General features: G+C 40.7%; 1 long non-coding RNA gene across 2 annotated transcripts; it reads right to left on the bottom strand.

Annotated features, from left to right (window-relative positions):
- Positions 1-5,424: 5,424 nt before the first annotated feature.
- On the bottom strand, positions 5,425-22,097 carry LOC103279482 (uncharacterized). 2 transcript variants are annotated; one of them, XR_506822.3, is made up of 4 exons: positions 18,800-22,097; positions 16,841-16,974; positions 8,370-8,454; positions 5,425-7,972 (listed from the first exon to the last, which is right to left on the bottom strand). It is a non-coding gene; the product is annotated as an uncharacterized LOC103279482 (long non-coding RNA). The 2 variants fall into 2 exon arrangements; XR_001730550.2 differs by having other exon boundaries at positions 16,841-16,873.
- Positions 22,098-22,458: the final 361 nt, after the last annotated feature.

The following is a 22,458-nucleotide window of genomic DNA, read 5'->3' as shown; positions in this document are numbered from 1 at the left end:
ATGGACTGAAATGTTTCTTTGCTCTGTTAAATTTTATTTTTTTAACACAGGAATAGACAACCAAAAAAACCTGTTCCTTCATGGACACTCTGGACCTCCCCCCCCCCCCCCCCCACACACACACACTGCTACACCCTAACCTTTGAAACTAGGGGTTGGGCATAAACTGTTACCATGATTTTGGATTTTCCTAAGATGTTTCAAGCAGAAGGTGAACAGGAAGAATTTGAAGCAATGAAGGTTATATATCAGAAATACTGGTACCTCGAGGGCCACATGGCAATAGCCATGTTAATTTGTTTTTAAACACTTGAGTTTTCTTCATTATACAACTGAAAACAGAGAAAATAGTTTCCCTTTGTTTCATTCCCTCTCTTTGTTTTTAACAGCTGTGGCATGTGTTGGTCTACTAGAACAGTTTTTACCTTCCCCCACCCACCTCATAAGCAGGAATGGAGGCATTTAATTTAAAGCAGGCCCTGGAGCTTAACTTTATGGCTCTGATGTATGCATGGCTCTTTGGACTCTGAGGCCACCGGCAGAACACACCTGACTTATTATAAGCCATCTCAGCATGAGGCATTTCTGTCTAGAATTTGTGTTTGTGTTAAATCTAAATAGTGAACTCCATACCATGACTTCTATGTTGGTTTAACTATTGTGATGGAGACAAAATGAGGGCACCCCCTCCACTAAAATTCTGCCCCACTGCCTCCCCCTCACATGAAATTTTCCTTCAGTCCACAAATTTCTAGCAGTGCAGAGGATGAGTTGTTGAAAACGGTTCCTATATAGAACTCTTGCATTTGTTGTGTTCACATTCTCTTGGTAAAATTGCCTGGTCAAGTGGTCTCTAGTCAAAGTGGGCCATGGTTAAAAAAAAAGGTTGGGAACCACTGCTCTAGTGGGAATGGCAGCAACAACTGCAGTTACCAGTAGGATTACTGAGTTTTCAAAGCAATATTAAGGGACAGCAAAATTCATGATGTGTGAGGTTGGCAGGAAGCGGGCATCAACAACTACCAAATAAAAGTTCATTTCTAATTTTATTTTTAATTTTTTTCATTTGATTTTTCATTTAAATTTAGTGATGCATTTCTTTGTAAAATGAATCCATAATTCACATTCTTCAAACATAGGTTACACGATGCACAAAATGCTGTCTTTGTGATAGTCCATTTTGTTTAATTTCTTTTATTCGGCATGCATCAACAGTCCTGAATTCATTTGAATCATAACAAGAATGCTTGACATCCATGATTAAAATTCAGAACATCTGTTCCTCTCATCACTCTATTTGTTTTGAAATCTATCTGTGAACGAACTGGACTGCACAATGCTCCAGGACAGCACATATTATCACACCCAAACCATCACAGCAGTCCAACTGTTGTTACAGAAACCCAGGTTGTTACAGAAGCCCAGGTTGTTACAGAAGCCCAAGACACTTCAGCATTTCTTTATTTTAAAAAGTGTCCCAAACCTCTGACAATTTTTGTTCACCTTTTCTAAAACTTTTCGTTGTTTTTGTGTGTCTTCAAGGCATTTCTGACATGGTGATCCCTTCATTATTTCCTTCCATTCTTCCTTGTCTTCTGTTACCACTTTGCTCCCAGTTGTGTTCTAGTGTGAGCTTTCTTTAGATCAGCAGAAAACAAGCTTGCTTTCTCTTCAGTATGTTTTAAATATTTGAACATGGTTATCATGGAGTAGCTAAGGGAGTGCTTAGCTTGTAGAAGAGAAGTCAAGTGTGGGGTATGATAAGGTAAAGGTAAAGGTTTCCCCTGACGTTAAGTCCAGTCATGTCTGATTCTGGGGGTTGGTGCTCATCTCCATTTCTAAGCCAAAGAGCCGGCGTTGTCCGTAGACATGTGGCCGGCATGACTGCATGGAGCACCATTACCTTCCCGCCGGAGTGGTACCTATTGATCTACTCACATTGGCATATTTTCAAACTGCTAGGTTGGCAGAAGCTGGAGCTAACAGCGGGCGCTCATTCTGCTCCAGGGATTTAAACCTTTCGGTCTGCAAGTTCAGCAGCTCAGTGCTTTAACACACTTCACCACTGGGGCTCCATGGGGTATGATAGCAATGTTTAAATATTTGAAACATAGGGCCCTTCTAGACAGGCCCCAAAATGCGGGGCATTTCGGGCCTTTACTGGAGGCATCCAAATTATGCCTCCAGTAAAAGAGAATTAATTTAGAACAAAGCAAGTAAATCCTGCTTTGTCCCAAATTAATATGATACTCCATTAGGGGTCTAATGGGGTTTTGTGCCTGTGAGGACTAACCCCTACAGCCCTCTTGGTTCTTTGGTCTCCATGAGCCTGGAGAGCCAAGAGGGCACCCACTCCCTTCCACAACCCCCCTCAAAAAGGCCCTTAAAAGAAGGACAAGCTTACAGGGCTGCTATGACACTTTTCTGCCATGCCTCCTGGCACATAGAAATGACGCTCCTGGACCCCCCCCCCCCCCCAGCACATCATTTCTACATGCCAGGGGGCCTGCCAGAGCATCATGGCCGCCTGGTAAGTTTTTACTTCTTTTAAGGGCTTTTTTGAAGGGGTTGGGTGTCCTCATGCCATCCTGGAAGTTACCCACTGGGAAAGCCCAGTTTTTTGGGTGGGTGTGGGGATTTAAACCCATGCTGAAGTGGGTTTAAGCCTATATTGAAGAGAGGGCAAGCTTGTTTTCTGCTGATCTAAAGAAAAGCTCTCACTAGAACACAACTTCAGGGGCTACTCATCATATATCTGTGCATTTCATTTTTATTGCCTAAGTGTCATATCATACATTTTCCCTGTTAAAGTTCATTTTGTTTGTTTCGTGTCAGCTCTTTAATCTTTTTTTGGAATTTGGATCATTTTGGATTCTGTTCATGTCTTCTGGGATATTAACTCTCCTTCCCAATTTGGTATCATCTGCAAATTTGATTAGCATATCTTCTATTATGTCTTCCAAGTCATTGTGTTATGGTTGAGCCTTCTGGCTCCGATACTAGGAGACGGGGTCGTAAGACTCCTCGAGAGTCAGACTCTTTTGAGGAGCGCGAAAGGAAACGGCTCCGGGACTTATTTGCAGAACCAACAGATGAAGACTAATTTGAGGGTTTTACCGAGGGTATGGAGGAAGAGATGGTTAGCTCAGAGGAGGATGACATGGAGTGGACTCGTGTGAGGGAGGATTTGGGTGTCACCGGCAATGATAGCATGGGAGGCGATTGGCAGGTTGCAGGATCAGACCCATGGACGGGCTGGAGGGATGGAGCGGGATCCACAGCTGGGGATGCTGTGGGGCGTAGTCAAAGGTGTTTTAGCTCTGATGAGGATGATGATGATGAGGCACCTGGAATTAGGATAGCAGCTGATAGCGATGAGGAGTTATGAACTGGGATAAAATGGGGTTTAGGATCAATGGCTAATTGCGTTGGGCAAGGTAATCTGGACGAACGCTTGGGCTCTTGTTGGGGAACTTCCTGAAGACGGGTGTGATTCGTTGCTGGATACGTAAGTTACCAAGGACACTGGGCATAGACGGCGGGAGGAACTGTGTGGGGTTTTTCTGTGCAACTTGTGTTTAATCTTGATAGCTTGGACCTCCGTCGTCTTTTTGACGGACATTAATTACCTACTCTGGATTGACGCTGGACTGACTGACTGACTACGACCTTGGACTATCCCTTCTGTGACTATCGGTGGAACTTGTGGAACTTTAGACGTCTGCGCTTGGCTTTCGACCTTGGACCGGATTGGGACCCTGCTGACCGCCGTTACCCTGATTGATGTGCCTGGACCTGGATTTCGCTCGTTGCACGGAGGAGTAAACAGCCTGAGTTACTCATCTGTAGCTTTTGAGTAGCAGAGAGGAATCTGCTGCCAGTTTTTTGTGTTCATTTTGACCTCTGTTTACCAACTTTTGTTTGTTTAAATTGCCAGGCTGAAGTAAGCACTTTTGATTTAATCCGGATTAAACTCCTGTTTAATCCGGTTTATTCTTTTGAACCGTTTTAATTCAAACGAAGCTGTTTCTGTTACTTTTCACACTGAAGACAAGTGTTTGCCCAGTCCTTTGTTTCCTACGGGCATTTTTTAGTTCTGTAACCTCAATAAACTGTGTTGTACTCTATTTGGTGGCGTTCTGTCTTTGACACATTGATAAAGATGTTGAATAGCTCTGAAAGGCTCAGGACAGAATCCTCTTTATGGCACCCTACTTGTCCCTTTTCTCCAGGAGGAATAGAATAAGCCATTGGACAAAACCATCTTTTGGATCCAATGGAGGGCCAAAATGAAGGAATTCCACCTTAAATAAAATCTTCAGGCCTAGCCTCAGAAAACCATGCAGGCCATCCCTGACTGCCATTCTCTTTCCCTTGTAATAGCCTCATCACACTATAGCATGGATCCACTTTAAATCCGGTTTCTGCCTCCTGAAGAATTCTGGGGTTTGTAGTTTAGTGAGACCCAGATCCTGTCTGGCTAAACAGTTTAAAGGTCCAACATTCAAAATGCCATGCTGACTCTTGCAGCTTTCCTAGTTCTACAATATCCTATAGAGTTGGAAGGACAGGATGGAACACGGAATGAGCAGTGGATCATAGCAGTGGATTTCTGCACTGACAGAAATAATTTAACCTTAGGACCCTTCCAGTTCTAGAATTGTAGAATTTTATAGATTCACAGCATAGCTTTATCAAACTGAAATTATTTTCTCCATAAAACCATGTAATCACCATGAGCTAGTTGCAGTCTCTCAGTTTATCCTCTCCAATAAAGAGTTGTTAAAATAAATAGGGGTTACACATAACACCTTGAATTTGATTAGATAAATGGGGAAAAGGAATAAAAATACTTATACAGTATGACTCTCATTTTCATGGGACTGGTATTTGTGCCTTAATTTATCCACATCCAACAAAATATGGCCTCTCTAGGCATTTAGGACAGAAGTCCTTCATTTCAACAGAATTCGCTGTTGTGCATTGTTTTGTGAATTTAAGCAAAGTCCAGGCACATATCTCTCATGGGTACCTGCCTCTTGTCGCCCTGCAATTTGAGGGCAAGAGGTGATGACACATTTTCTCTGCTCCTCCATGGTGTCTGAAATCTCAAGGTTTGTTCCCGGTGTGCCAAATTCAAATTGATCCCAATAGAGATGCGTAGGGATTGTTTATAGGCCAAGGAAAGATGTCAGGGGAAGTTTCCCAATTTGACATCATCCATGATTACAGACAGGTACATTTTGTCGGTATTTGGATAAACAGACATTGCTATGATTGGTACAAATTACAATCCACTATCTTATTGGTTCAAACATACATCTGTTGTTGTCAGGTTTACAGTTTGTGATTGATGTACAGCAGTGATTCCCAAAGTGGGCACTACCGCCCCCTGGTAGGCGCTGCGGCAATCCAGGGGAGCGGTGGTGGCCACAGGTACATATATCTTTCTGTTTAATTGCTATTAAATTTTTTTAAAAAATTAATTTCCAGGGCGCTGAGTAATATTTTTTCTGGAAAGGGGGCGGTAGGCCAAATAAGTTTGGGAACCGCTGGTGTACAGTATGCTGGGAAATTGTACAGCTTTTTACTTGGAATAATTTTTATTGAACCCGCCTAATGCACCTGTGCTGTGCCATCCTATTTATTTGTGTGTGTGTGTGTGTGTGTGTCAGGAGTGACTTGAGAAATTGCAAGTCACTTCTGATGTGAGAGAATTGGCTATCTGCAAGGACATTGCCCAGGGGATGCCTGGATGTTTGATGCTTTACCATACTTGTGGGAGGCTTCTCTTATGTCCCTGTATGGGGAACTGGAGCTGACAGAGGGAGCTCACCCACTTTTCCTGGATCCTGCTGGCACATGGGTTTAACCCATTGTACCACTGGGGTTATCTATGGGAGGTCATTAATATAGGCTGTGATATGATAGTCTAGTGACTACTTTAGGGGAAACAATGTTCAGTAACTGATGTCAACTGGGAAAGGAAGGTTTCCTTGACTGAACAATGGATAGTTATTCCGGGATGATGGGCTTGGTTCTTCTTGGAGAGGAGTCAATTGTGTTGTGTTTGGGATCAGGATACCCCCAGCAAATATCTGCATTTCAATCTGCAATCTGCTAGGTGTGTTTGGCTGCACCTTCTTCTGAATTCATTAGGTGATGGGAAAAGCAAGGAGGGAATTATCAATGCAGTTAGGCTGGGGGTCTTTTTCCATCTTCCAAAGTCGAGCAGGATAACTATAAGTCATTCCTGAACCTCAGCGCTTTGTGGGGAGGGGGGGGAGGGGACAGTTTCAGACAACACACTCACATACTGAAGGAGGAAATTAAAGACCGTCTCCCACTGGACCCTGACCTTGAATGTGAAATCAGAGGGATGGAATACTTCTGAGTGGGGACTTCACAAACCACACAATGACAGCACTACAAAAACTGCCATGAAAAGATAATGTGGAATCCAATAATTTGTCGTTCTGTGAGGCACCACACCTCTCTGGCTTGGAATCCGAAGTACTCTTCCTTACATGCTAAACCCAAGATTCCATAGGATGTTGCCATGACAGTTAAAGTGCAATTATAACACTATCATTTTGTACCATGAAATCCCCCTAGAAACCTTTCAGAGAGGCCCAATAGAACGCACTTTATCCAGGATATGACCTTGCTGTAATTTCTTATATCACTATTCATTGGTCCTAAGTTTTAACTGAGAATGTATTCTTTGAATTGCTTACTAAATAACAGTATCGTTGACTTCTGTGGAAATTTGTACTGTTTTTTGTGAACAAAAAATAATTTATTCTGAATAAGAACAACAAGCTGCAGACTTTTAACACATTATGTTTAATGCTAAATAGAACATGGATCTTCAGCTTTGTTTTTTCTTCTTCAAAAGAAAAGACAACTGATGAAAGCCATTATTCTTGTATGTATCCTGTCAAATTCAAGTTTGAAAAAGGTTATAAATTTCTTTTAGGAGAATTTGATGTGATCTCCTGACTGGAATTTTATGCAATTAATCTGCTGGGGGGGGGGGGGGGCAAGGCGTAGGTCAATCTGACATGGCTGTAAATTCCTCAATAAGTTTAACCATTAATAAAACGGAAAGTGGTAGGTAAACACAGGAAAGCTCTCTAATGTTACTTGAAATATTTTATGCTGATAACCACAGAGATCAAGCAAGTTAGAGTTTAAAAGACTGGTAGATGCAAGGAGAAAATGTCTTTCCATTTAGTGTGTTCAAGAAGCAAACTTTGATTTAGGCCCAATATTTCTGAAAGGGGCTTTTCATGGTACACCCTTGTGAAAAACAACAAGCCTTCCATGATCCATCAGATATGGTCTTACAAAGGCATTTGGATGTGAGGTCCTGTCATTTATGCCAGAAGCCAGATGATGGATGATGCAAAGCAAGTTATCTTACTCTGGGAAAAAAGTATCCTGGAACTTACACTTTATGTCTTTCCAAGCCAATAATAACATCTTAAAATAATGCCCTCACCCTTCTTTAAAGCGGATTTGACAGCATGAGATAGGAGGGGGTTGTGAGAGGAGCAATCACACAAACGGTGCTGTTTCAGGGTCTGAGAACTTTGTTGTGGGCAGCCCAGCTCTGCAATGATTTATAATTAACTGCAAGATGAAGACTCCAATGCCATGCTTTCGCAACAGGCCTATAAAAATAACTGCATTCATGGTGTTTGCACAATTGGAAACAAATGTCCCAAAGAAAGCAAGAGTTCTTTTGCTTGTTTTACTTATGCTTTGGTGAAAGGAAAATACTGGGAGGCCGAACATCATAGCACAATAGATGAGCCAGTTATTAGCTGTCATGGGAAATTCATCTTGGTAGAGCAGGGCTGCTCCAGTTCTCCTCTATGACTCTGCACATTGAAAGGCCATTCTTTAAAAGCCGTTACATTGTTGTTGATTTTCTTTCCCGTTTTGATTTTTTTTTTGCTCGCATGTCCTGAAAAAAGTGATACAGTGCAGAGTTTATGGCAAACGAATAGGACATACAAGTTCAATTCTATAGAACTCTGCTAAACATTATGATTTCTATATCCATGTGGGATACATTACTAGACTTCATGTGTACGTATCTGCAAAACAGTATAGATTAGTGCACACTTTTCAAATGAAGGATATCTGGCCCAAGGAATATCATAGAATTATTCCGGAGGACCTATTTTATTTATTTATTTACTTACTATATTTATACCCTGCTCTTCTCAACCCCAAAGGGGACTCAGAGCGGCTTATAGACTATGGCAAAATTCAATGTCGCATTATACAACAAATAATAAATATAACGTATCAAATTATAAAACAATGTAAACATATAAATGCAATAAAATAGTTTTAACTGAGCAGATGTTCCATCAGGGGAGGAATGAGACACAAAAACAGGGTTGCGGTGGCAGCGTTCACTCAAGAGAGGGCCCAGGTAACCTAGAAAATAGAGAGGACATATTTTGCTTGATGTTGATAAATGAAACTGCAGATATCAGTCCCACACATTTTGGGATTGTCCTGTACTATAATGTTATGATGATTGAAACAAATCCATTTATTCAAACCTGGAACAAAGACTGGAGCTAACAGGTTGATGTCCTTCAGTTTTGGTAATATACAATGTCTCTCTTTATCCTAAGTTGCCAAAAACCAACATGGTAGATTGGAATAGACTCTAGAGTCAGGGTAGCTAGATGAAAAAGAGAGCTGTGCTCCTATATCTTTGATAATTGTATGGAAGAGAAAATTTTAGCACAAATATAATTCAGCAGAATAGAACCCAGCATGACAAAATACACCTGCTGAAATCCTCCCTTTTGTAAAACTATAAACAATGACTTTTTATAGCCACCATATGAACTGTTGATATGATAAAGACCTGAATTCAAATTCTTATGAAAGAATGTGAGAGATACTCGTAGTTAGCAGCTCAGGGATTTAGATGTTAGAGATGATCTATGTCGGCTCACTCACAGAAAAGGAAGAAGCTGGCAAGCATCTTTTTCTCATCTATCTATCTATCTATCTATCTATCTATCTATCTATCTATCTATCTATCTATCTATCTATCTATCATCTATCTATCTATCAGGCTTGTCCGATTGATGGAAAAAATGTTTCAATTCTCGTTTCTAAAGTAGGGGGTGCCAGCTCTTCGATATAGAAATTATTTCTTAATGTTTCACCCAAAATTTTCAGATATTTCCGAAAATTTGTAATGTTTCTAAAATGTTTCTAAAATGGTGGATGCGCATGCGCAATCGCCAAAAAACAGGAAACCGGGGGGGGGGACTTTTCTGGGGGTCTCCCACCCTCATTTCTTGAGTTATTCTCATCAAATTTGGTACAGTGGGAGAACACATTCCACACTCTTTGCTCAACAAATTGCAGAATGTTTCCTGTCTCCTATGATTTTTGGCGAATTTTCATAACTTTTTATAATACACTATTTTTCAATATTTGAAGAAACCTGTTCCTGGTTTGAAAGTCTTATTTCCTGTTCAATTGGGTTCTTATCACTGTAAAAGTCCCTCTTCTACTTGTGTAGACTTTGGATTAGAAATGCAGCACACGCCAAGCAATGCCTTGACAGGATTGGCAACGTCCTTTGGAAACTATAAATTGCCTTTGAACCTTTTGATCAATGGTGCCACTGGCTGACCTTGTGATTGCAAAAATGAAACTCTGGCTGAGGACTTTGGATTAGAAATGCAGCACACACCAAGCAATGCCTTGACAGGATTGGCAACGTCCTTTGGAATCTATAAATTGCTGTGGACCCTCTATTGAATCAAATCAATGTCTGACTTTGTGATTGCAGAAATAAAACTCAGCCCAAGGCTTGGGGATAGAAATGGAGCGTGAGGGAAGCAATGCCTTGGCGGGTGCCCCACGTCCTTTGGAAACTATTTCTTCCAATGTACCCTTTAGGTTTGAAAACAATGTGTGTCTTTGTGATTGCTGCAATAACACTCAGCCCGGGGGCTTGGGATTACAAACGGAGCGGGAGGGAAGCAATGCACTTGCAGGAACGCAGACATCCTTTGGAAACTATTATTTTCAAGTCCCCCCCCCCTTTTCAGGATTGCAAAGAAGGGCTGATGTGGTGATTGCTAAATTCCAAAAAAGAAAACAGAAAGGCAAAAGGTCTCCCTCAGGAGTAGATGGAAAGCACCCCAAGCTCAGCACTAGCAGGGATGCAGACGTCCTTTGGAAAAAAAAAGTTCCCTAAAGCCAGCCACAGCAAGGACTCTGCCCCAAGCCCCCAGACAATTTCCCCCCAAAAAAACACAATATCGAACCAGCAACAACAGAAACACTCTACCCCCAGTCACTTAGCCCTCTCTCCCCCAAGCAAGCAAGCAGCTTCCCAGCGCTTGCGAAACACCCTCTCTCCTCGGTATCCCAACCCAGAATGGCTTGGCTCAGTTGGGGAGGGGAGAGATCCTCCACGTGGACGTGGAGGATGCTAGCCCCCACCTTTTTCAGCCATCGTGGAAGTCTCTGATTGGCCAGGGAGCGGTAGCCATATTAGGCTGCGCTAGGCTCCCATTCATGTTAGGTTGCAGAAACAAAAAAAATTAAAAAAAATTTTTAAAAAAATATTTAAAAAAAATTTGGAAGGAAAAAATTTAACGAAAATTTTAAGAAACAATTAGAGAATGGGCCAACGATGGTTCGAATTACATTGCCAGTTGCGCCCAGGGAAAACGTTTCAATACTCGTTTCAAAAAACGAGAACAATCCAAAATAATTATGAAACGAGAAACATATCGAATATTTGGACAACCCTACTATCTATCTATCTATAATCTATCTATCATCTATCTACCTACCTACCTACCTACCTCCATTCATCCATCTAGCTATGGAACTGTAGGCACTTATATGTAATGTTAGGAAATGATCATGGACTGCTTGGTCCAATAAAGAAATCTGGCTTTTACAATAATGTATTATATGGTATTATATTTATTGTTAATCATGTTGAAATGTGCACACATCCTCATCTAAAGTAATGTATTGGTGTTGTTTTGTTTTGCTTTCTTTTTCTAGATGTAGCCCTTGTTGGCACAGTGGGTTACACTGCTGAGCTGTTGAACTTGCTGACTGAAAGGTTGGCAGTCCAAATCTGGGAAGCAGGATGAGCACCCACTGTTAGCCCCAGCTTCTGCCAACTTAGCAATTTGAAAACATGCAAATGTGAGTAGATCAATAGGTACTGCTTCTGTGGGAAGGTTTCGGCACTCCATGCAGTCATGCCAGCCACATGACCTTGGTGGTGTCTATGGACAACGCTGGCTCTTTGGCTTAGATTACTCCAGAGTCGGTCATGACTAGACTTAATGTCAGGGGAAAACCTTTACCTTTTTACCTAGATGTTCTTAAACTCATTACATAATTCTTGAGTTTGTCTACTTAAAAGCACAATTCTGTGTGTTCTTTAATAATTTTGAACCACTTGTTGCCTGGCCACTCTCTGATGTCACCTGTCATTTGCTTCTGAAATGTTGGAGGCTCTGTGGCCTGTGTTATTCAGTTTTAACACACCAAAATTGTGTATGTAGAACTTGCAGAGAAAATAAACTGAACACTCAATACTTTTAATATCAATGTAGTTTCTATTGCTTATACTTTGACTGGTTGTTGCATTTTTGTCATTTTTCTATAAAATGATTTTTCTTTTTATCTGGATCCCTACTATGCTCATACTAAGACAAAAAGGTGGAGTTTGGCATGGATTGGACATCAAAGATATGTCAAGTCAAAGCAATTTTTACCTTCTATGTCCAAATTCTCAGTGGCATTTACTGCTGTACAAGAATAATTTAAAAGAAAACTCTTTATGTCAACAGGTTGCATCTTTCAATGATAAAGTAAGTAAAAATTCTGCATCTTATATTTCAAAAAGTTCATACATTTTGGGTGGTGCCTAGACCTTTCTGAGGCTAAATAGTACCATAAGGGCATGAGTTCCCATTGGATCTTGGAAGCTAAACTTTAGTTAGCTCTAATTAGTACTTGGATGGGAGACTAGCAATAAATACCAGGTGCTGTAGACTGCTTATCAGAGGCATGAAATAGGAAATGACCTTTGAGTATTTCTTACCTAAGAAAACACTATGAAATTTATGAGACCCTCATACGACAACTTGAAAGCACACATGCACAGCTACATCTACACAGACCACTTAGGTCACTTTGGAACCAGTATGGCAGAAACTGTTGTTTGCTGTTCTGATGATTAGATTAACTTGATGGTTACATTTACCATGGAACTTGGTCTCACACTGCTATGCAGATTCACCATTTCTGGGAGATACACACACCAGCACTTCAGAGCATAGAAGGTGGAAAAAGAGGAAAACAACAGTTAGGAATGGGGATAATCTATTGCCTATCCCAGGGGGTTATTTAGCCTCCTGTTAGCCAGCCTTAGGGCATTTTTGGCAGTTCTCTTGATGCCATGTTCTGAATTCTACAAAGTGTCTCAGTGAGGACGAGTGTCTGCAATGCACTTTCTATTCTGCGGAAGTGATTCTGCCATGTAATGTGGCTTGCTGAAACACATTCACATTCAGGGGCTTAACTCAGACTTTCCCATGACGTTACTTAATGCCCTTTACTAGCCTTGATTCAGGTTGCGGTGTGCATTTTTTAGCCGACACAGTTTCAAGTTGGTTTGAAGCTTCATTAAATGGTTGCTATAGATGGGGCCATAGTCTTTCTCAACATCAAATGCATACCGAAATAAAGAAGAAATGATTTTTCTTCTAATATTTATTACCTTTGTGTTTTATGTATACCAGGTCCCCAAAAAGAGCCTTTGCTAATATCCTGCTGAGAGCATATGCTTCAGAGCAAGAAAATAAGACTTAGTGGTCCAAAGATTGGCAGCCAGGTTACTAATTGGGGCTCCGTACAGGGAGAGCACCATCTTCATGTTGCAGCAGCTCCACTGGCTGCCAGTCTGCTTCTGGGCTAAATACAAAGTGTGGTTATTACCTTTAAAGCCCTAAACTGTTTGGGCTCAGACTGTTTGGCAAACTGCATCTCCACATACAAAGCTGCTCGAACACTACGATCAGTGGAGGAGGCCCTGTTCTCAATCCCACACCCATCTCAAGAACGGCTGGTGGAAAAAAGAGAGGGGGCCTTCTTAGAGGCGGTCCACCCACGAGGTGAATTACGCGGTCGCCTGTGGTGCAACGCAACAGGGGGCACAGTCAAGGTGCCCCCGTGTGGCCACAGTGCCGCCAGGCTGAAGGAAGCCCTCCAAGTCCATTGCCGATGATCACCCATGCTTTTTTTTTTCATTTTTATGAAAAAAATGGCCGATGGTCCTGTGCGCATGCGCAGGGCTTCACCACTCGCCCGTGCGGACACGGAGTAGGCACTCCAGCCACCTGTCCACGCTTACAAATTTAATTTGTAAGCCACTCTGAGTCCCCTTTGGGGTGAGAAGAGCGGGATATAAATGTATCAAATAAATAAATAAATAAATATGTGGGTGATCTGATTTGATAATCTGGATTATATGGCAGTGTAGAAAGGGCTTTGAGGGCCTTCCACACAGCCATATAATCCAGAATATCAAGGCAGGAAATCCCACATTATCTGCTTTGAACTGGAATATATGGTAGTGTGGACTCAGATAACCTAGGTTGCTTCCACGCAGCCATATAACCCAGAATATCAAGACAGAAAATCCCACAGTGGGGCCTTGCCAATATCATATCTTTTCTTGTTGAGAATAGAGGTCTGTGCAGCATCATTTTAGAGGACATTGCTTTAAATTTCCTTGCAAACAATAATCCGGGTCAGTGTCTGCTTATTTATTTATTTACTACATTTATATCCCACCCTTCTCACCCCAAAAGGGGGACTCAGAGAAGCCTTACAGAAAAGCAGCAATTTGATGCCATGAACATACAGTAAAAAAAACCCATATACATTAAAATAAAAAATCAAACAACAATATTAAATTAATTATTAAAATCACGTCATCCAGAATCAAAATCCAAGGACATCCCATTAGTCATTTCACTATTCGATATATTCATATTGCACTAACTTGCTAGCCAAAGCTTGGTCCCATAACCAGGTTTTTACTTTCTTCCTGAAGGTCAGGCAGGAGGGGACTGCTCTGGGGAGTCTCTGGGGAGGGAATTCCATAGCCGAGAGGCCACCACTGAGAAGGTCCTGTCTCTTGTCTGCACCAATCACACCTGCAAAGGAGGCGGGACTGAGAGCAGGGCCTCCCCAGAAGATCTTAAGTTCCTGCTTACTAGTGCTACCAGTGAGATTTCATCCCAGGTGAACTTCCTTGCGGTGTCGCCCTTGTCTTGGGCCCCCTTTCCACACAGCTGTATAAAATCTACATTGAACTGGATTATATGGGAGTGTGAACTCAGATAATCCAGTTCAAAGCAGACCTTGATATTCTGGGATATTTGGCTGTGTGAAAAGGCCCTAGGGCCCTTCTACACTGCCATATAAAATCAAGATGATTTGATTTGAACTGGATTATATGGCAGTGTAGACTCATATAATCCAGTTCAAAGCAGATAATGTGGATCATCTGCTTTGATAATCTGTATTATATGGCAGCGTAGAAGGGGCCTTGGTCAATAATTCTCCATATACTGAATTTGAGAGTAAGCCAAACCAAAATTCACACAAATAACTATGGTTTAAATGAATCATAGAATCATAGAATAGTAGAGTTGGAAGAGACCTCAAGGGCCATCTAGTCCAACCCCCCGCTAAGAAGCAGGAAATCGCATTCAAAGCACCCCCGACAGATGGCCATCCAGCCTCTGCTTAAAAGCCTCCAAAGAAGGAGCCTCCACCACAGTCCGGGGGAGAGAGTTCCACTGCCGAACAGCCCTCACAGTGAGGAAGTTCTTCCTGATGTTCAGGTGGAATCTCCTTTCCTGTAGTTTGAAGCCATTGTTCCGTGTCCTAGTCTGCAGGGCAGCAGAAAATAAGCTTGCTCCCTCCTCCCTATGATTTCCCCTCACATATTTGTACATGGCTATCATGTCTCCTCTCAGCCTTCTCTTCTGCAGGCTAAACATGCCCAGCTCTTTAAGCCTCTCCTCATAGGGCTTGTTCTCCAGACCCTTAATCATTTTAGTTGCCCTCCTCTGGACGCTTTCCAGCTTGTCAACATCTCCCTTCATCTGCGGTGCCCAAAGCTGGACACAGTATTCCAGTGTGGTCTGACCAAGGCAGAATAGAGGGGGAGCATGACTTCCCTGGATCTAGACGTTATTCCCCTATTGATGCAGGCCAAAATCCCATTGGCTTTTTTAGCTGCCGCATCACATTGTAGGCTCATGTTTAACTTGTTGTCCACGAGGACTCCAAGATCTTTTTCGCACACACTGCTGTCAAGCCAGGCGTCCCCCATTCTGTATCTTTGATTTCCATTTTTTCTGCCGAAGTGAAGTATCTTGCATTTGTCCCTGTTGAACTTCATTTTGTTAGTTTCGGCCCATCTCTCTAGTCTGTCAAGATCGTTTTGAATTCTGCTCCTGTCTTCTGGAGTGTTAGCTATCCCTCCCAGTTTGGTGGGAGGGAATGAGACTGGAAGTTGTATATAAACAAATAAACAAATGCTCGATTGTGAGTAGATCAATAGGTACTGCTCTGGCAGGAAGGTAACAGCCACCACCACGACCACTTTCAGGTCAGCAACCCAATAATTCGTTGGCTGTTCGAATTTGGGGAGCAGGGTGTGCTCCCACTGTTAGCCCCAGCTTCTGCCAACCTAGTAGTTCAGTGATTGTTTTTTTTTGGGGGGGGGACGCCAAAATTTCTGTTTGCTACACTTGGACTGGCTCTGGGCCTTCTCCATGATCATTCCCTGCCTCTGGAACTCTCTCCCCAAAGAGATCAAAACAGCCCCCTCCTTAGTCCCTTTTGAAACACAACTAAAAATCTACATCTGCTCCCAAATGTATGGAGAGGAGAAGGCATCAATACCATGCATAGTCACCACGGAGCGAAAATGACTGGTCACTCTGGCTGCTGGCTGCAAAAATTCATAAGTGATACATACATCCAGTTTGTATGCATCAATGATTTGTGAAAATAGCTTCATTCTAGTAACAGAATGATGTCACATAGTAGAGAGCATGTGGATTTTTATTACATTCCCATGGAAATTCTGACAGTAACTTCAATGAATAAATAATAGAAAGTTACTGGAACACTGAGCAGTTTAAATCCAAACATTTAAAAATAACCTAATGTGAAAAAGTGCTTTCCTCTTGTTGGGAAGTTCGAGAGATATTGGTGAATCTATCAAGCAGAATAATCAATTTGTCAAGGCATAAGCGGAATATTAAACAATCCCATGTTCTCTCACAAAATCAGGCAGAGAAAGAAGCTGACTTTGTCTTCTTTGAAAAACATAACAATAGCTATACTTAGAAAAAATATAATCAAATATATGGTCTAATTAAGAGAGGTAGATAAAATGGGAAAGATGAAGAAAGAAAGAGAGTATCGCAAAACAAACAGAGATAAAGTCTGCAAACATGCAAAGTAGCAATTAGTGACAACATGCATAGAGAAATTAACTCCTAACGCCATTGACCTTTACTGTCATGGGTGCAACCCATTTATTTCCACCTTGATTTTTAGAACTCCTATCATTTGGGAAAAATCTGTTGTGGACTGAAAGATTTTTAAGGAGTCCACTGTGTGCCTAAAACAAAGGGAGGATGAATACAAATCTCTTTCACTAAGTGTTACCACAAAAAGTAGGACAATTGCAAAGCAACCCAAGATTATTGCTTACTTGGAAATTTACCTGGTGTTTTGATGCTGATGATTTCTCTTATGACTTGAATGAAGAAGAAAAAAAGAATGCTTAGTATCACAAGTGTTTGATTTTTGTTTCACATTGTGCTCCATGATAAATGAACCAAAACAGGAAACCTCCCTCTAAAGAAAAAAGTTTAAGCTTGTTAATCAGTCCTGAATTTGTAGAAAAATGTCCAAAAACTAAGTAAATATCACATTTGATCCAAATGGTTCATAACTGTACTGTCTATAGCAGACAGTACAAAAATCTGAAGTATGGGTTAAGAAGATAGTAGACCATTTGGGTCTAAACCCTTAATGTGACTTTTGTTTTGGTCTTATTAAATAACACACCAAGTTTGGTGACTCCTTGTTCAAGCATGTTAATTTCTCTAGCATAAAAAACAAACAAACACTTTAAAATTTTCTCATTTTTCTCAAACAGAAAATAGACCAGGCATTGTAATATTGGGCAGAATCCCATGGGGTTGTTCCACTAATGAAAATGTTTGTATCACAAAAAACATCATAAATACTTTCCCCCTATCCTCCGCAACCTGTCCATGTGCCACCTAAACCTGCTCTGGTGGTCTTAATACCTCTCCAGGGTAGGTATGCTGCAGTCAGGTACCCATATAATGCTGGATTTGTTTTGTTGTTCTTTATAATTAGATATTTAAACTATGCAACATTTCCAGGTTTTTCAAAGCTGCATGGCTGATTTGCTCCCACTTTTTTTGGCCATTTTTACAGTTTTGTCCTTACAGTTTGCCAACCAGCCAGCACATTTTGTTCTCACATGAAGGTCTTTATAATCCCAAACTTGCTATTAACTATAAATTAATTTTGGCAAGCCAATAGACTCTAGGAGAGTCACTAAACTACAAGTTTACAGTTGTAGCTTTTCTTTTTCTCATATGCTTCTTCTTTTGGACAAGTGCTCAATGAGAAATAATAATAATGATGATGAAAAAACAGCCAATATTTTGCTAGGAAAACAACAGGGATGAAAAATATGGATTTATGTTTCTCGTCATCTTCTTTACTTGTTAGAGCAGCTTAATTACAGTTGACACTCTTTATTAGTTCTATAGAATAGGGTAAGGTTGGAAATGTCAAATGTAACAATTCTCACGAACCTACAAGCATATTTTCCCTTCTGTGAGGAGATTCTTCATTTTGGTGGTTAAGACATTACTATTTCTGCTGGTTTGTGTGTGTTAAATATCGGATTAAGGATGAAGACAGTGGATATGCCACTGGCTATCATTAGTGGCCTAGCCACTGAACTCAGAGTTTTCAGAAGGAAAAAGAACAGTGGAATTCACCAAGTTTTGGCTACTTCCAAACAACTTGGTTCCACTGTAAACATACAATATTTCATTTCACAAATATCTAACCTCATGTAAAGTTAAATAAGCTGGACTTTACAACTGGTATATAACATAAGGGATAAATGAGCATAGATAGGGCCATGCAAAGAAACTTTATTGCTAGAGCGGTAAATGAATATGATATACCCATATGATTCTAGTAAATGATTTATGACTTATCCTGAAGCATCTACAACCTATCTATCTATCTATCTATCTATCTATCTATCTATCTATCTATCTATCTATCTATCTATCTGAGGGTGGGGAAAATCTGTTTATAATGCTGCAAAAAAAAAAAAACCCACAGCCCACACATTTAGGGGTGTTGATGGATGTCAGGATTTGTTTACTGCGACAGGTTGTGGAGATAATGTGGGTAAAATGATCAGATATTGTTTCAGCCACAAATATAGCTGCAATTACCTATCATTATATGACAGCAGTCATGTGCATTTTCTCTTGGGCCATTCACAGAGATAGGAAATGAATACAAAATGTTCAATGTTTTGTTAAGCATTAATAAATTAAAAACATGATTTCACACAATTTATACTAATAATTGTAGTATTCTTCGTATGAAGGAAGCTCACCAGCCAGCAGAGTCTTGTAGCAAAGGTGTTTATTCAAACACTAGGAAGGCTACTGAGGCTTTGGGTGCACAAAACTATATATCCCAACCATCAGTAGTTAAATACATTACAGCTGTAACAACCAGAGAGTGTGGCTTAAAGGCACAGTATACCACATCTCCTCTTCATACATAATAACTACACATCTGACAAAACAAAACAAAATACATTTTATAAAAGTGTTTAAAAAAACATACATATCAAAATTACAAAAAGTCTTTCATTACAACTTGGCAGCTTCATTACATCACTAGACAGGTAAGAAAATATGTCTTCTTTGGGGCCAGAGGTCACTAGTGCTTAGCCCACCGTTGAGGATGGTCTTCAGCACCATCCTTCTAAGGAGTGTATCTTACAGGTTCAAACACAGGTCTGCCATGCGATGTCACATACGTTGGCTGTCTATCTGCTATTACATGTGTGTCACTTTTGTTCACAAACATCCCTTTAGGACCATTATATGTTGTATTTCCTTGAACTGTAACTTCAGGTGTTTGGTTCCGTTGTTTTAATTGACGCCTATTATGCCGATATACGCGACCGTCCTGATTCTTTATTAGATATGACCGAGGTGGTTTACATTTTTCTATCACAACAGCAGGAAGCCATCTTTCTTTGCAATTATTGGATTGCATCCATACCAAATCTCCCTCTCTTAGTGGTTTGAGGGGTCTTGCTGTTCGATCATAAAAATGTTTTTGTCTTTCCTGAGCTCTTTGTAGTTCTTGACGCACGTTAATAGGAATCCTAGGACATAATAAGTCAGTTGTTATGGGAAGTTTACTTCTCAGCATTCTGCCCATCAATATTTGTGCAGGTCCTGTCACAGTTGTATTCCGGTACTCCAACAATGCTGCATACAGATCACCCCTTGCCTTTCCTACTTTGTGTGTAAGTTGTTTTATGGACTGGATGGCTCGTTCTACCATGCCATTAGATTGTGGATACCCCGGACTACTAAAGCATTGTTCAAATCCCCATTCTTTCGCAAATACCTTGAATTCTTGACTCGCAAATGGCATATTATCACTCACCACAATTAATGGAGTTCCATGTCTTGCAAACACAGATTTCATCTTGACAATTACTGTTCTTGCAGTTTTATCAGGTAAACTTACTACTTCTGGGTATTTTGAGAAATAGTCAATTACCAACAGAAAAGAGCAATTGTCCTGTTCAAATATGTCCACTCCCACCTTCTGCCATGGCCCTTCTGGGATCTCATGGGGTTTAAGTGGTTCCTTTTGATTATTTGGGGCAAAACAAGCACACACAAAACAACTGCCAACAGCTGACTCAATATCTTTGGACATACCAGGCCAGTACATCAACTGTCTTGCTCTTTCTTTGGTTCTTTGAATCCCTTGATGGGACTCATGCAGCTGTGCAAGAACATTTTGTCTTTGGCTTGCCGGAATGATTATTCTTTCTCCCATGAAAAGAATCCCATCCCTATACCTTAGGTGATCTTTAACCGGCCAAAAAGATTTTGCTATTGAGGCCACCTTTCTCATGTACTTTGGCCATCCTTGGTTTAGGTATGTTTGAATCATCCTAAGCTGGGGATCACTTTTTGTTGCTTCTTGTACTAAACCCATTTTATCTGGGTGCATGGCTAATGTATTCACTTCATATATCACTTTCTCATCTCCTATTGGATTTTCCTGACTTCCAGGGGGATCAACAGTAGCTCTTGACAAGGTATCAGCCAGATACATAAGTTTACCTGGAGTATATACAAAGTTAAGTTGATACTTCTGAAGCTGCAACAACATTCTTTGCAGACGAGCCGGGGCACTGCCTATTGGTTTTTTATAAATTGATTCTAAGGGCTTGTGATCAGTTTGAACTAGAACCATTTTACCAAACACATACTGATGGAACTTTTGTACTGCATATACAACAGCAAGCAATTCTTTCTCTATTTGAGTATAATTTTTCTCTGCGGAACTGAGTGACCTTGAAGCATAAGACACTGGCTTATTATCCTGTAGGAGACATGCTCCTAAGCCATCTTTTGAAGCATCTGCTTGGATAACAACTGGTTTTGTCACATCAAAATACTGCATTACAGGTGCATCGCACAACTTTTGCTTGATCGCCTCAAAAGCTTTCTGATGTTCTGGCATCCATTGAAAACTCATATTTTTCTTTAACAGACTTCTCAATGGCGCTGTCAACTCTGCCTCTTTTGGGATATTATTTTGCCAAATACTGTACTGACCCTAGAAACCTAAGCACTCCCTGCCTGTCATTGGGAGGTTTCATTTTTTGAATTGCCTTTACTTTCTCAGTGTCTGGCCTGACTCCCTCTGCAGTCACAATAAGGCCCATATATCTAACAGAGTTTACCCTGAACTGGATCTTTTCTTTGTTAAATTTGATGTTTTTGACACGTGCTGTTTCCATTACCTGATGTAAAATCTCATGTTGTTTACTTGTCTCAGCTGCTATAATCATATCATCAGCAATCATATATACACCTTTTATATGCCCAAATGTTTCTTGATTTTTCTGTTGGCTTTGGGTGCACAAAACTATATATCCCAACCATCAGTAGTTAAATACATTACAGCTGTAACAACCACAGAGTGTGGCTTAAAGGCACAGTATACCACAATAATAATAATTTTATTTTTGTACCTTGCCTCCATCTCTCCGAAGGGACTTGGGGCGGCTTACATATGAGACAAGGTGCCTAAAACAATGCAATAAAATAAACACAGAGTACAATACAAAAAGTAATAATAATAATAATAATAATAATAATAAGAAGAAGAAGAAGAAGAAGAAGAAGAAGAAGAAGAATTTATATTCTGCCCTATCTCCCCGGAGGGACTCAGGATGAATTTCAAACATAAAAGGCAAGCATTCAGTGCCTGAACACAACAACAGTACACTCGTAACAGCGGTGGGTTGGACTAGATGGCCCATGAGGTCTCTTCCAACTCTACTATTCTATGATTCTATGAAATTGACAACCCAACATATAAAAACAAATTATGACTTAACAACTAAAATTTAATTAAAAATGCAACCTGTTATATCAGACAGAAAGCAAAACATCAAAATATCAAACAAAAGCCTTCCCAGTTCCTTGGGAGCAAATAGATTGATCATTGCTCAAGATGTCTACTGAGCTGGTGGGGTGAATAGGGCACGGATATGAGTGGTAGCTATTAATCCGGGGTATAATGGTAATATTACCATCTATTCCTCCTACTCTTTGAGCAAAGGTACGTCTTCAGATGTTTCTTGAAGGCGGGGAGGGAGGAGACCCTTCCTAACTCCTTAGGAAAAGAATTCCAGAGGTGAGGGGGGCAGCCATGGAGAAGTAAAACCAATAGCATATTAAACAACAATTTAAACTTAGAACAACGCCCAATAACCTATGGTGACAACTGCCGTAAAACATGGCCGACCTGTAAATAAAGACAAGGGAATGGGATAGTGCAAATTGTAGCTAAGGAATGGGATGAAAGCACAGTGCTGCATCACCAGTTAATTGCAGCCCATTGGGGCTAGACTATATTTATTATTTATTTGCTATATTTATATAACGCCTTTCTCTACCCCGAGGGGGGCTCAAAGTGGTTTACAAATGGCATTTGTGCAGTGCC

This window comes from Anolis carolinensis, chromosome 2, assembly GCF_035594765.1.
Source record: "Anolis carolinensis isolate JA03-04 chromosome 2, rAnoCar3.1.pri, whole genome shotgun sequence".
Taxonomy (NCBI): Eukaryota; Metazoa; Chordata; class Lepidosauria; order Squamata; family Dactyloidae; genus Anolis; species Anolis carolinensis.
Note: the sequence above shows the minus strand (reverse complement) of the source record. Positions and strands in the feature narration are given on the sequence as shown.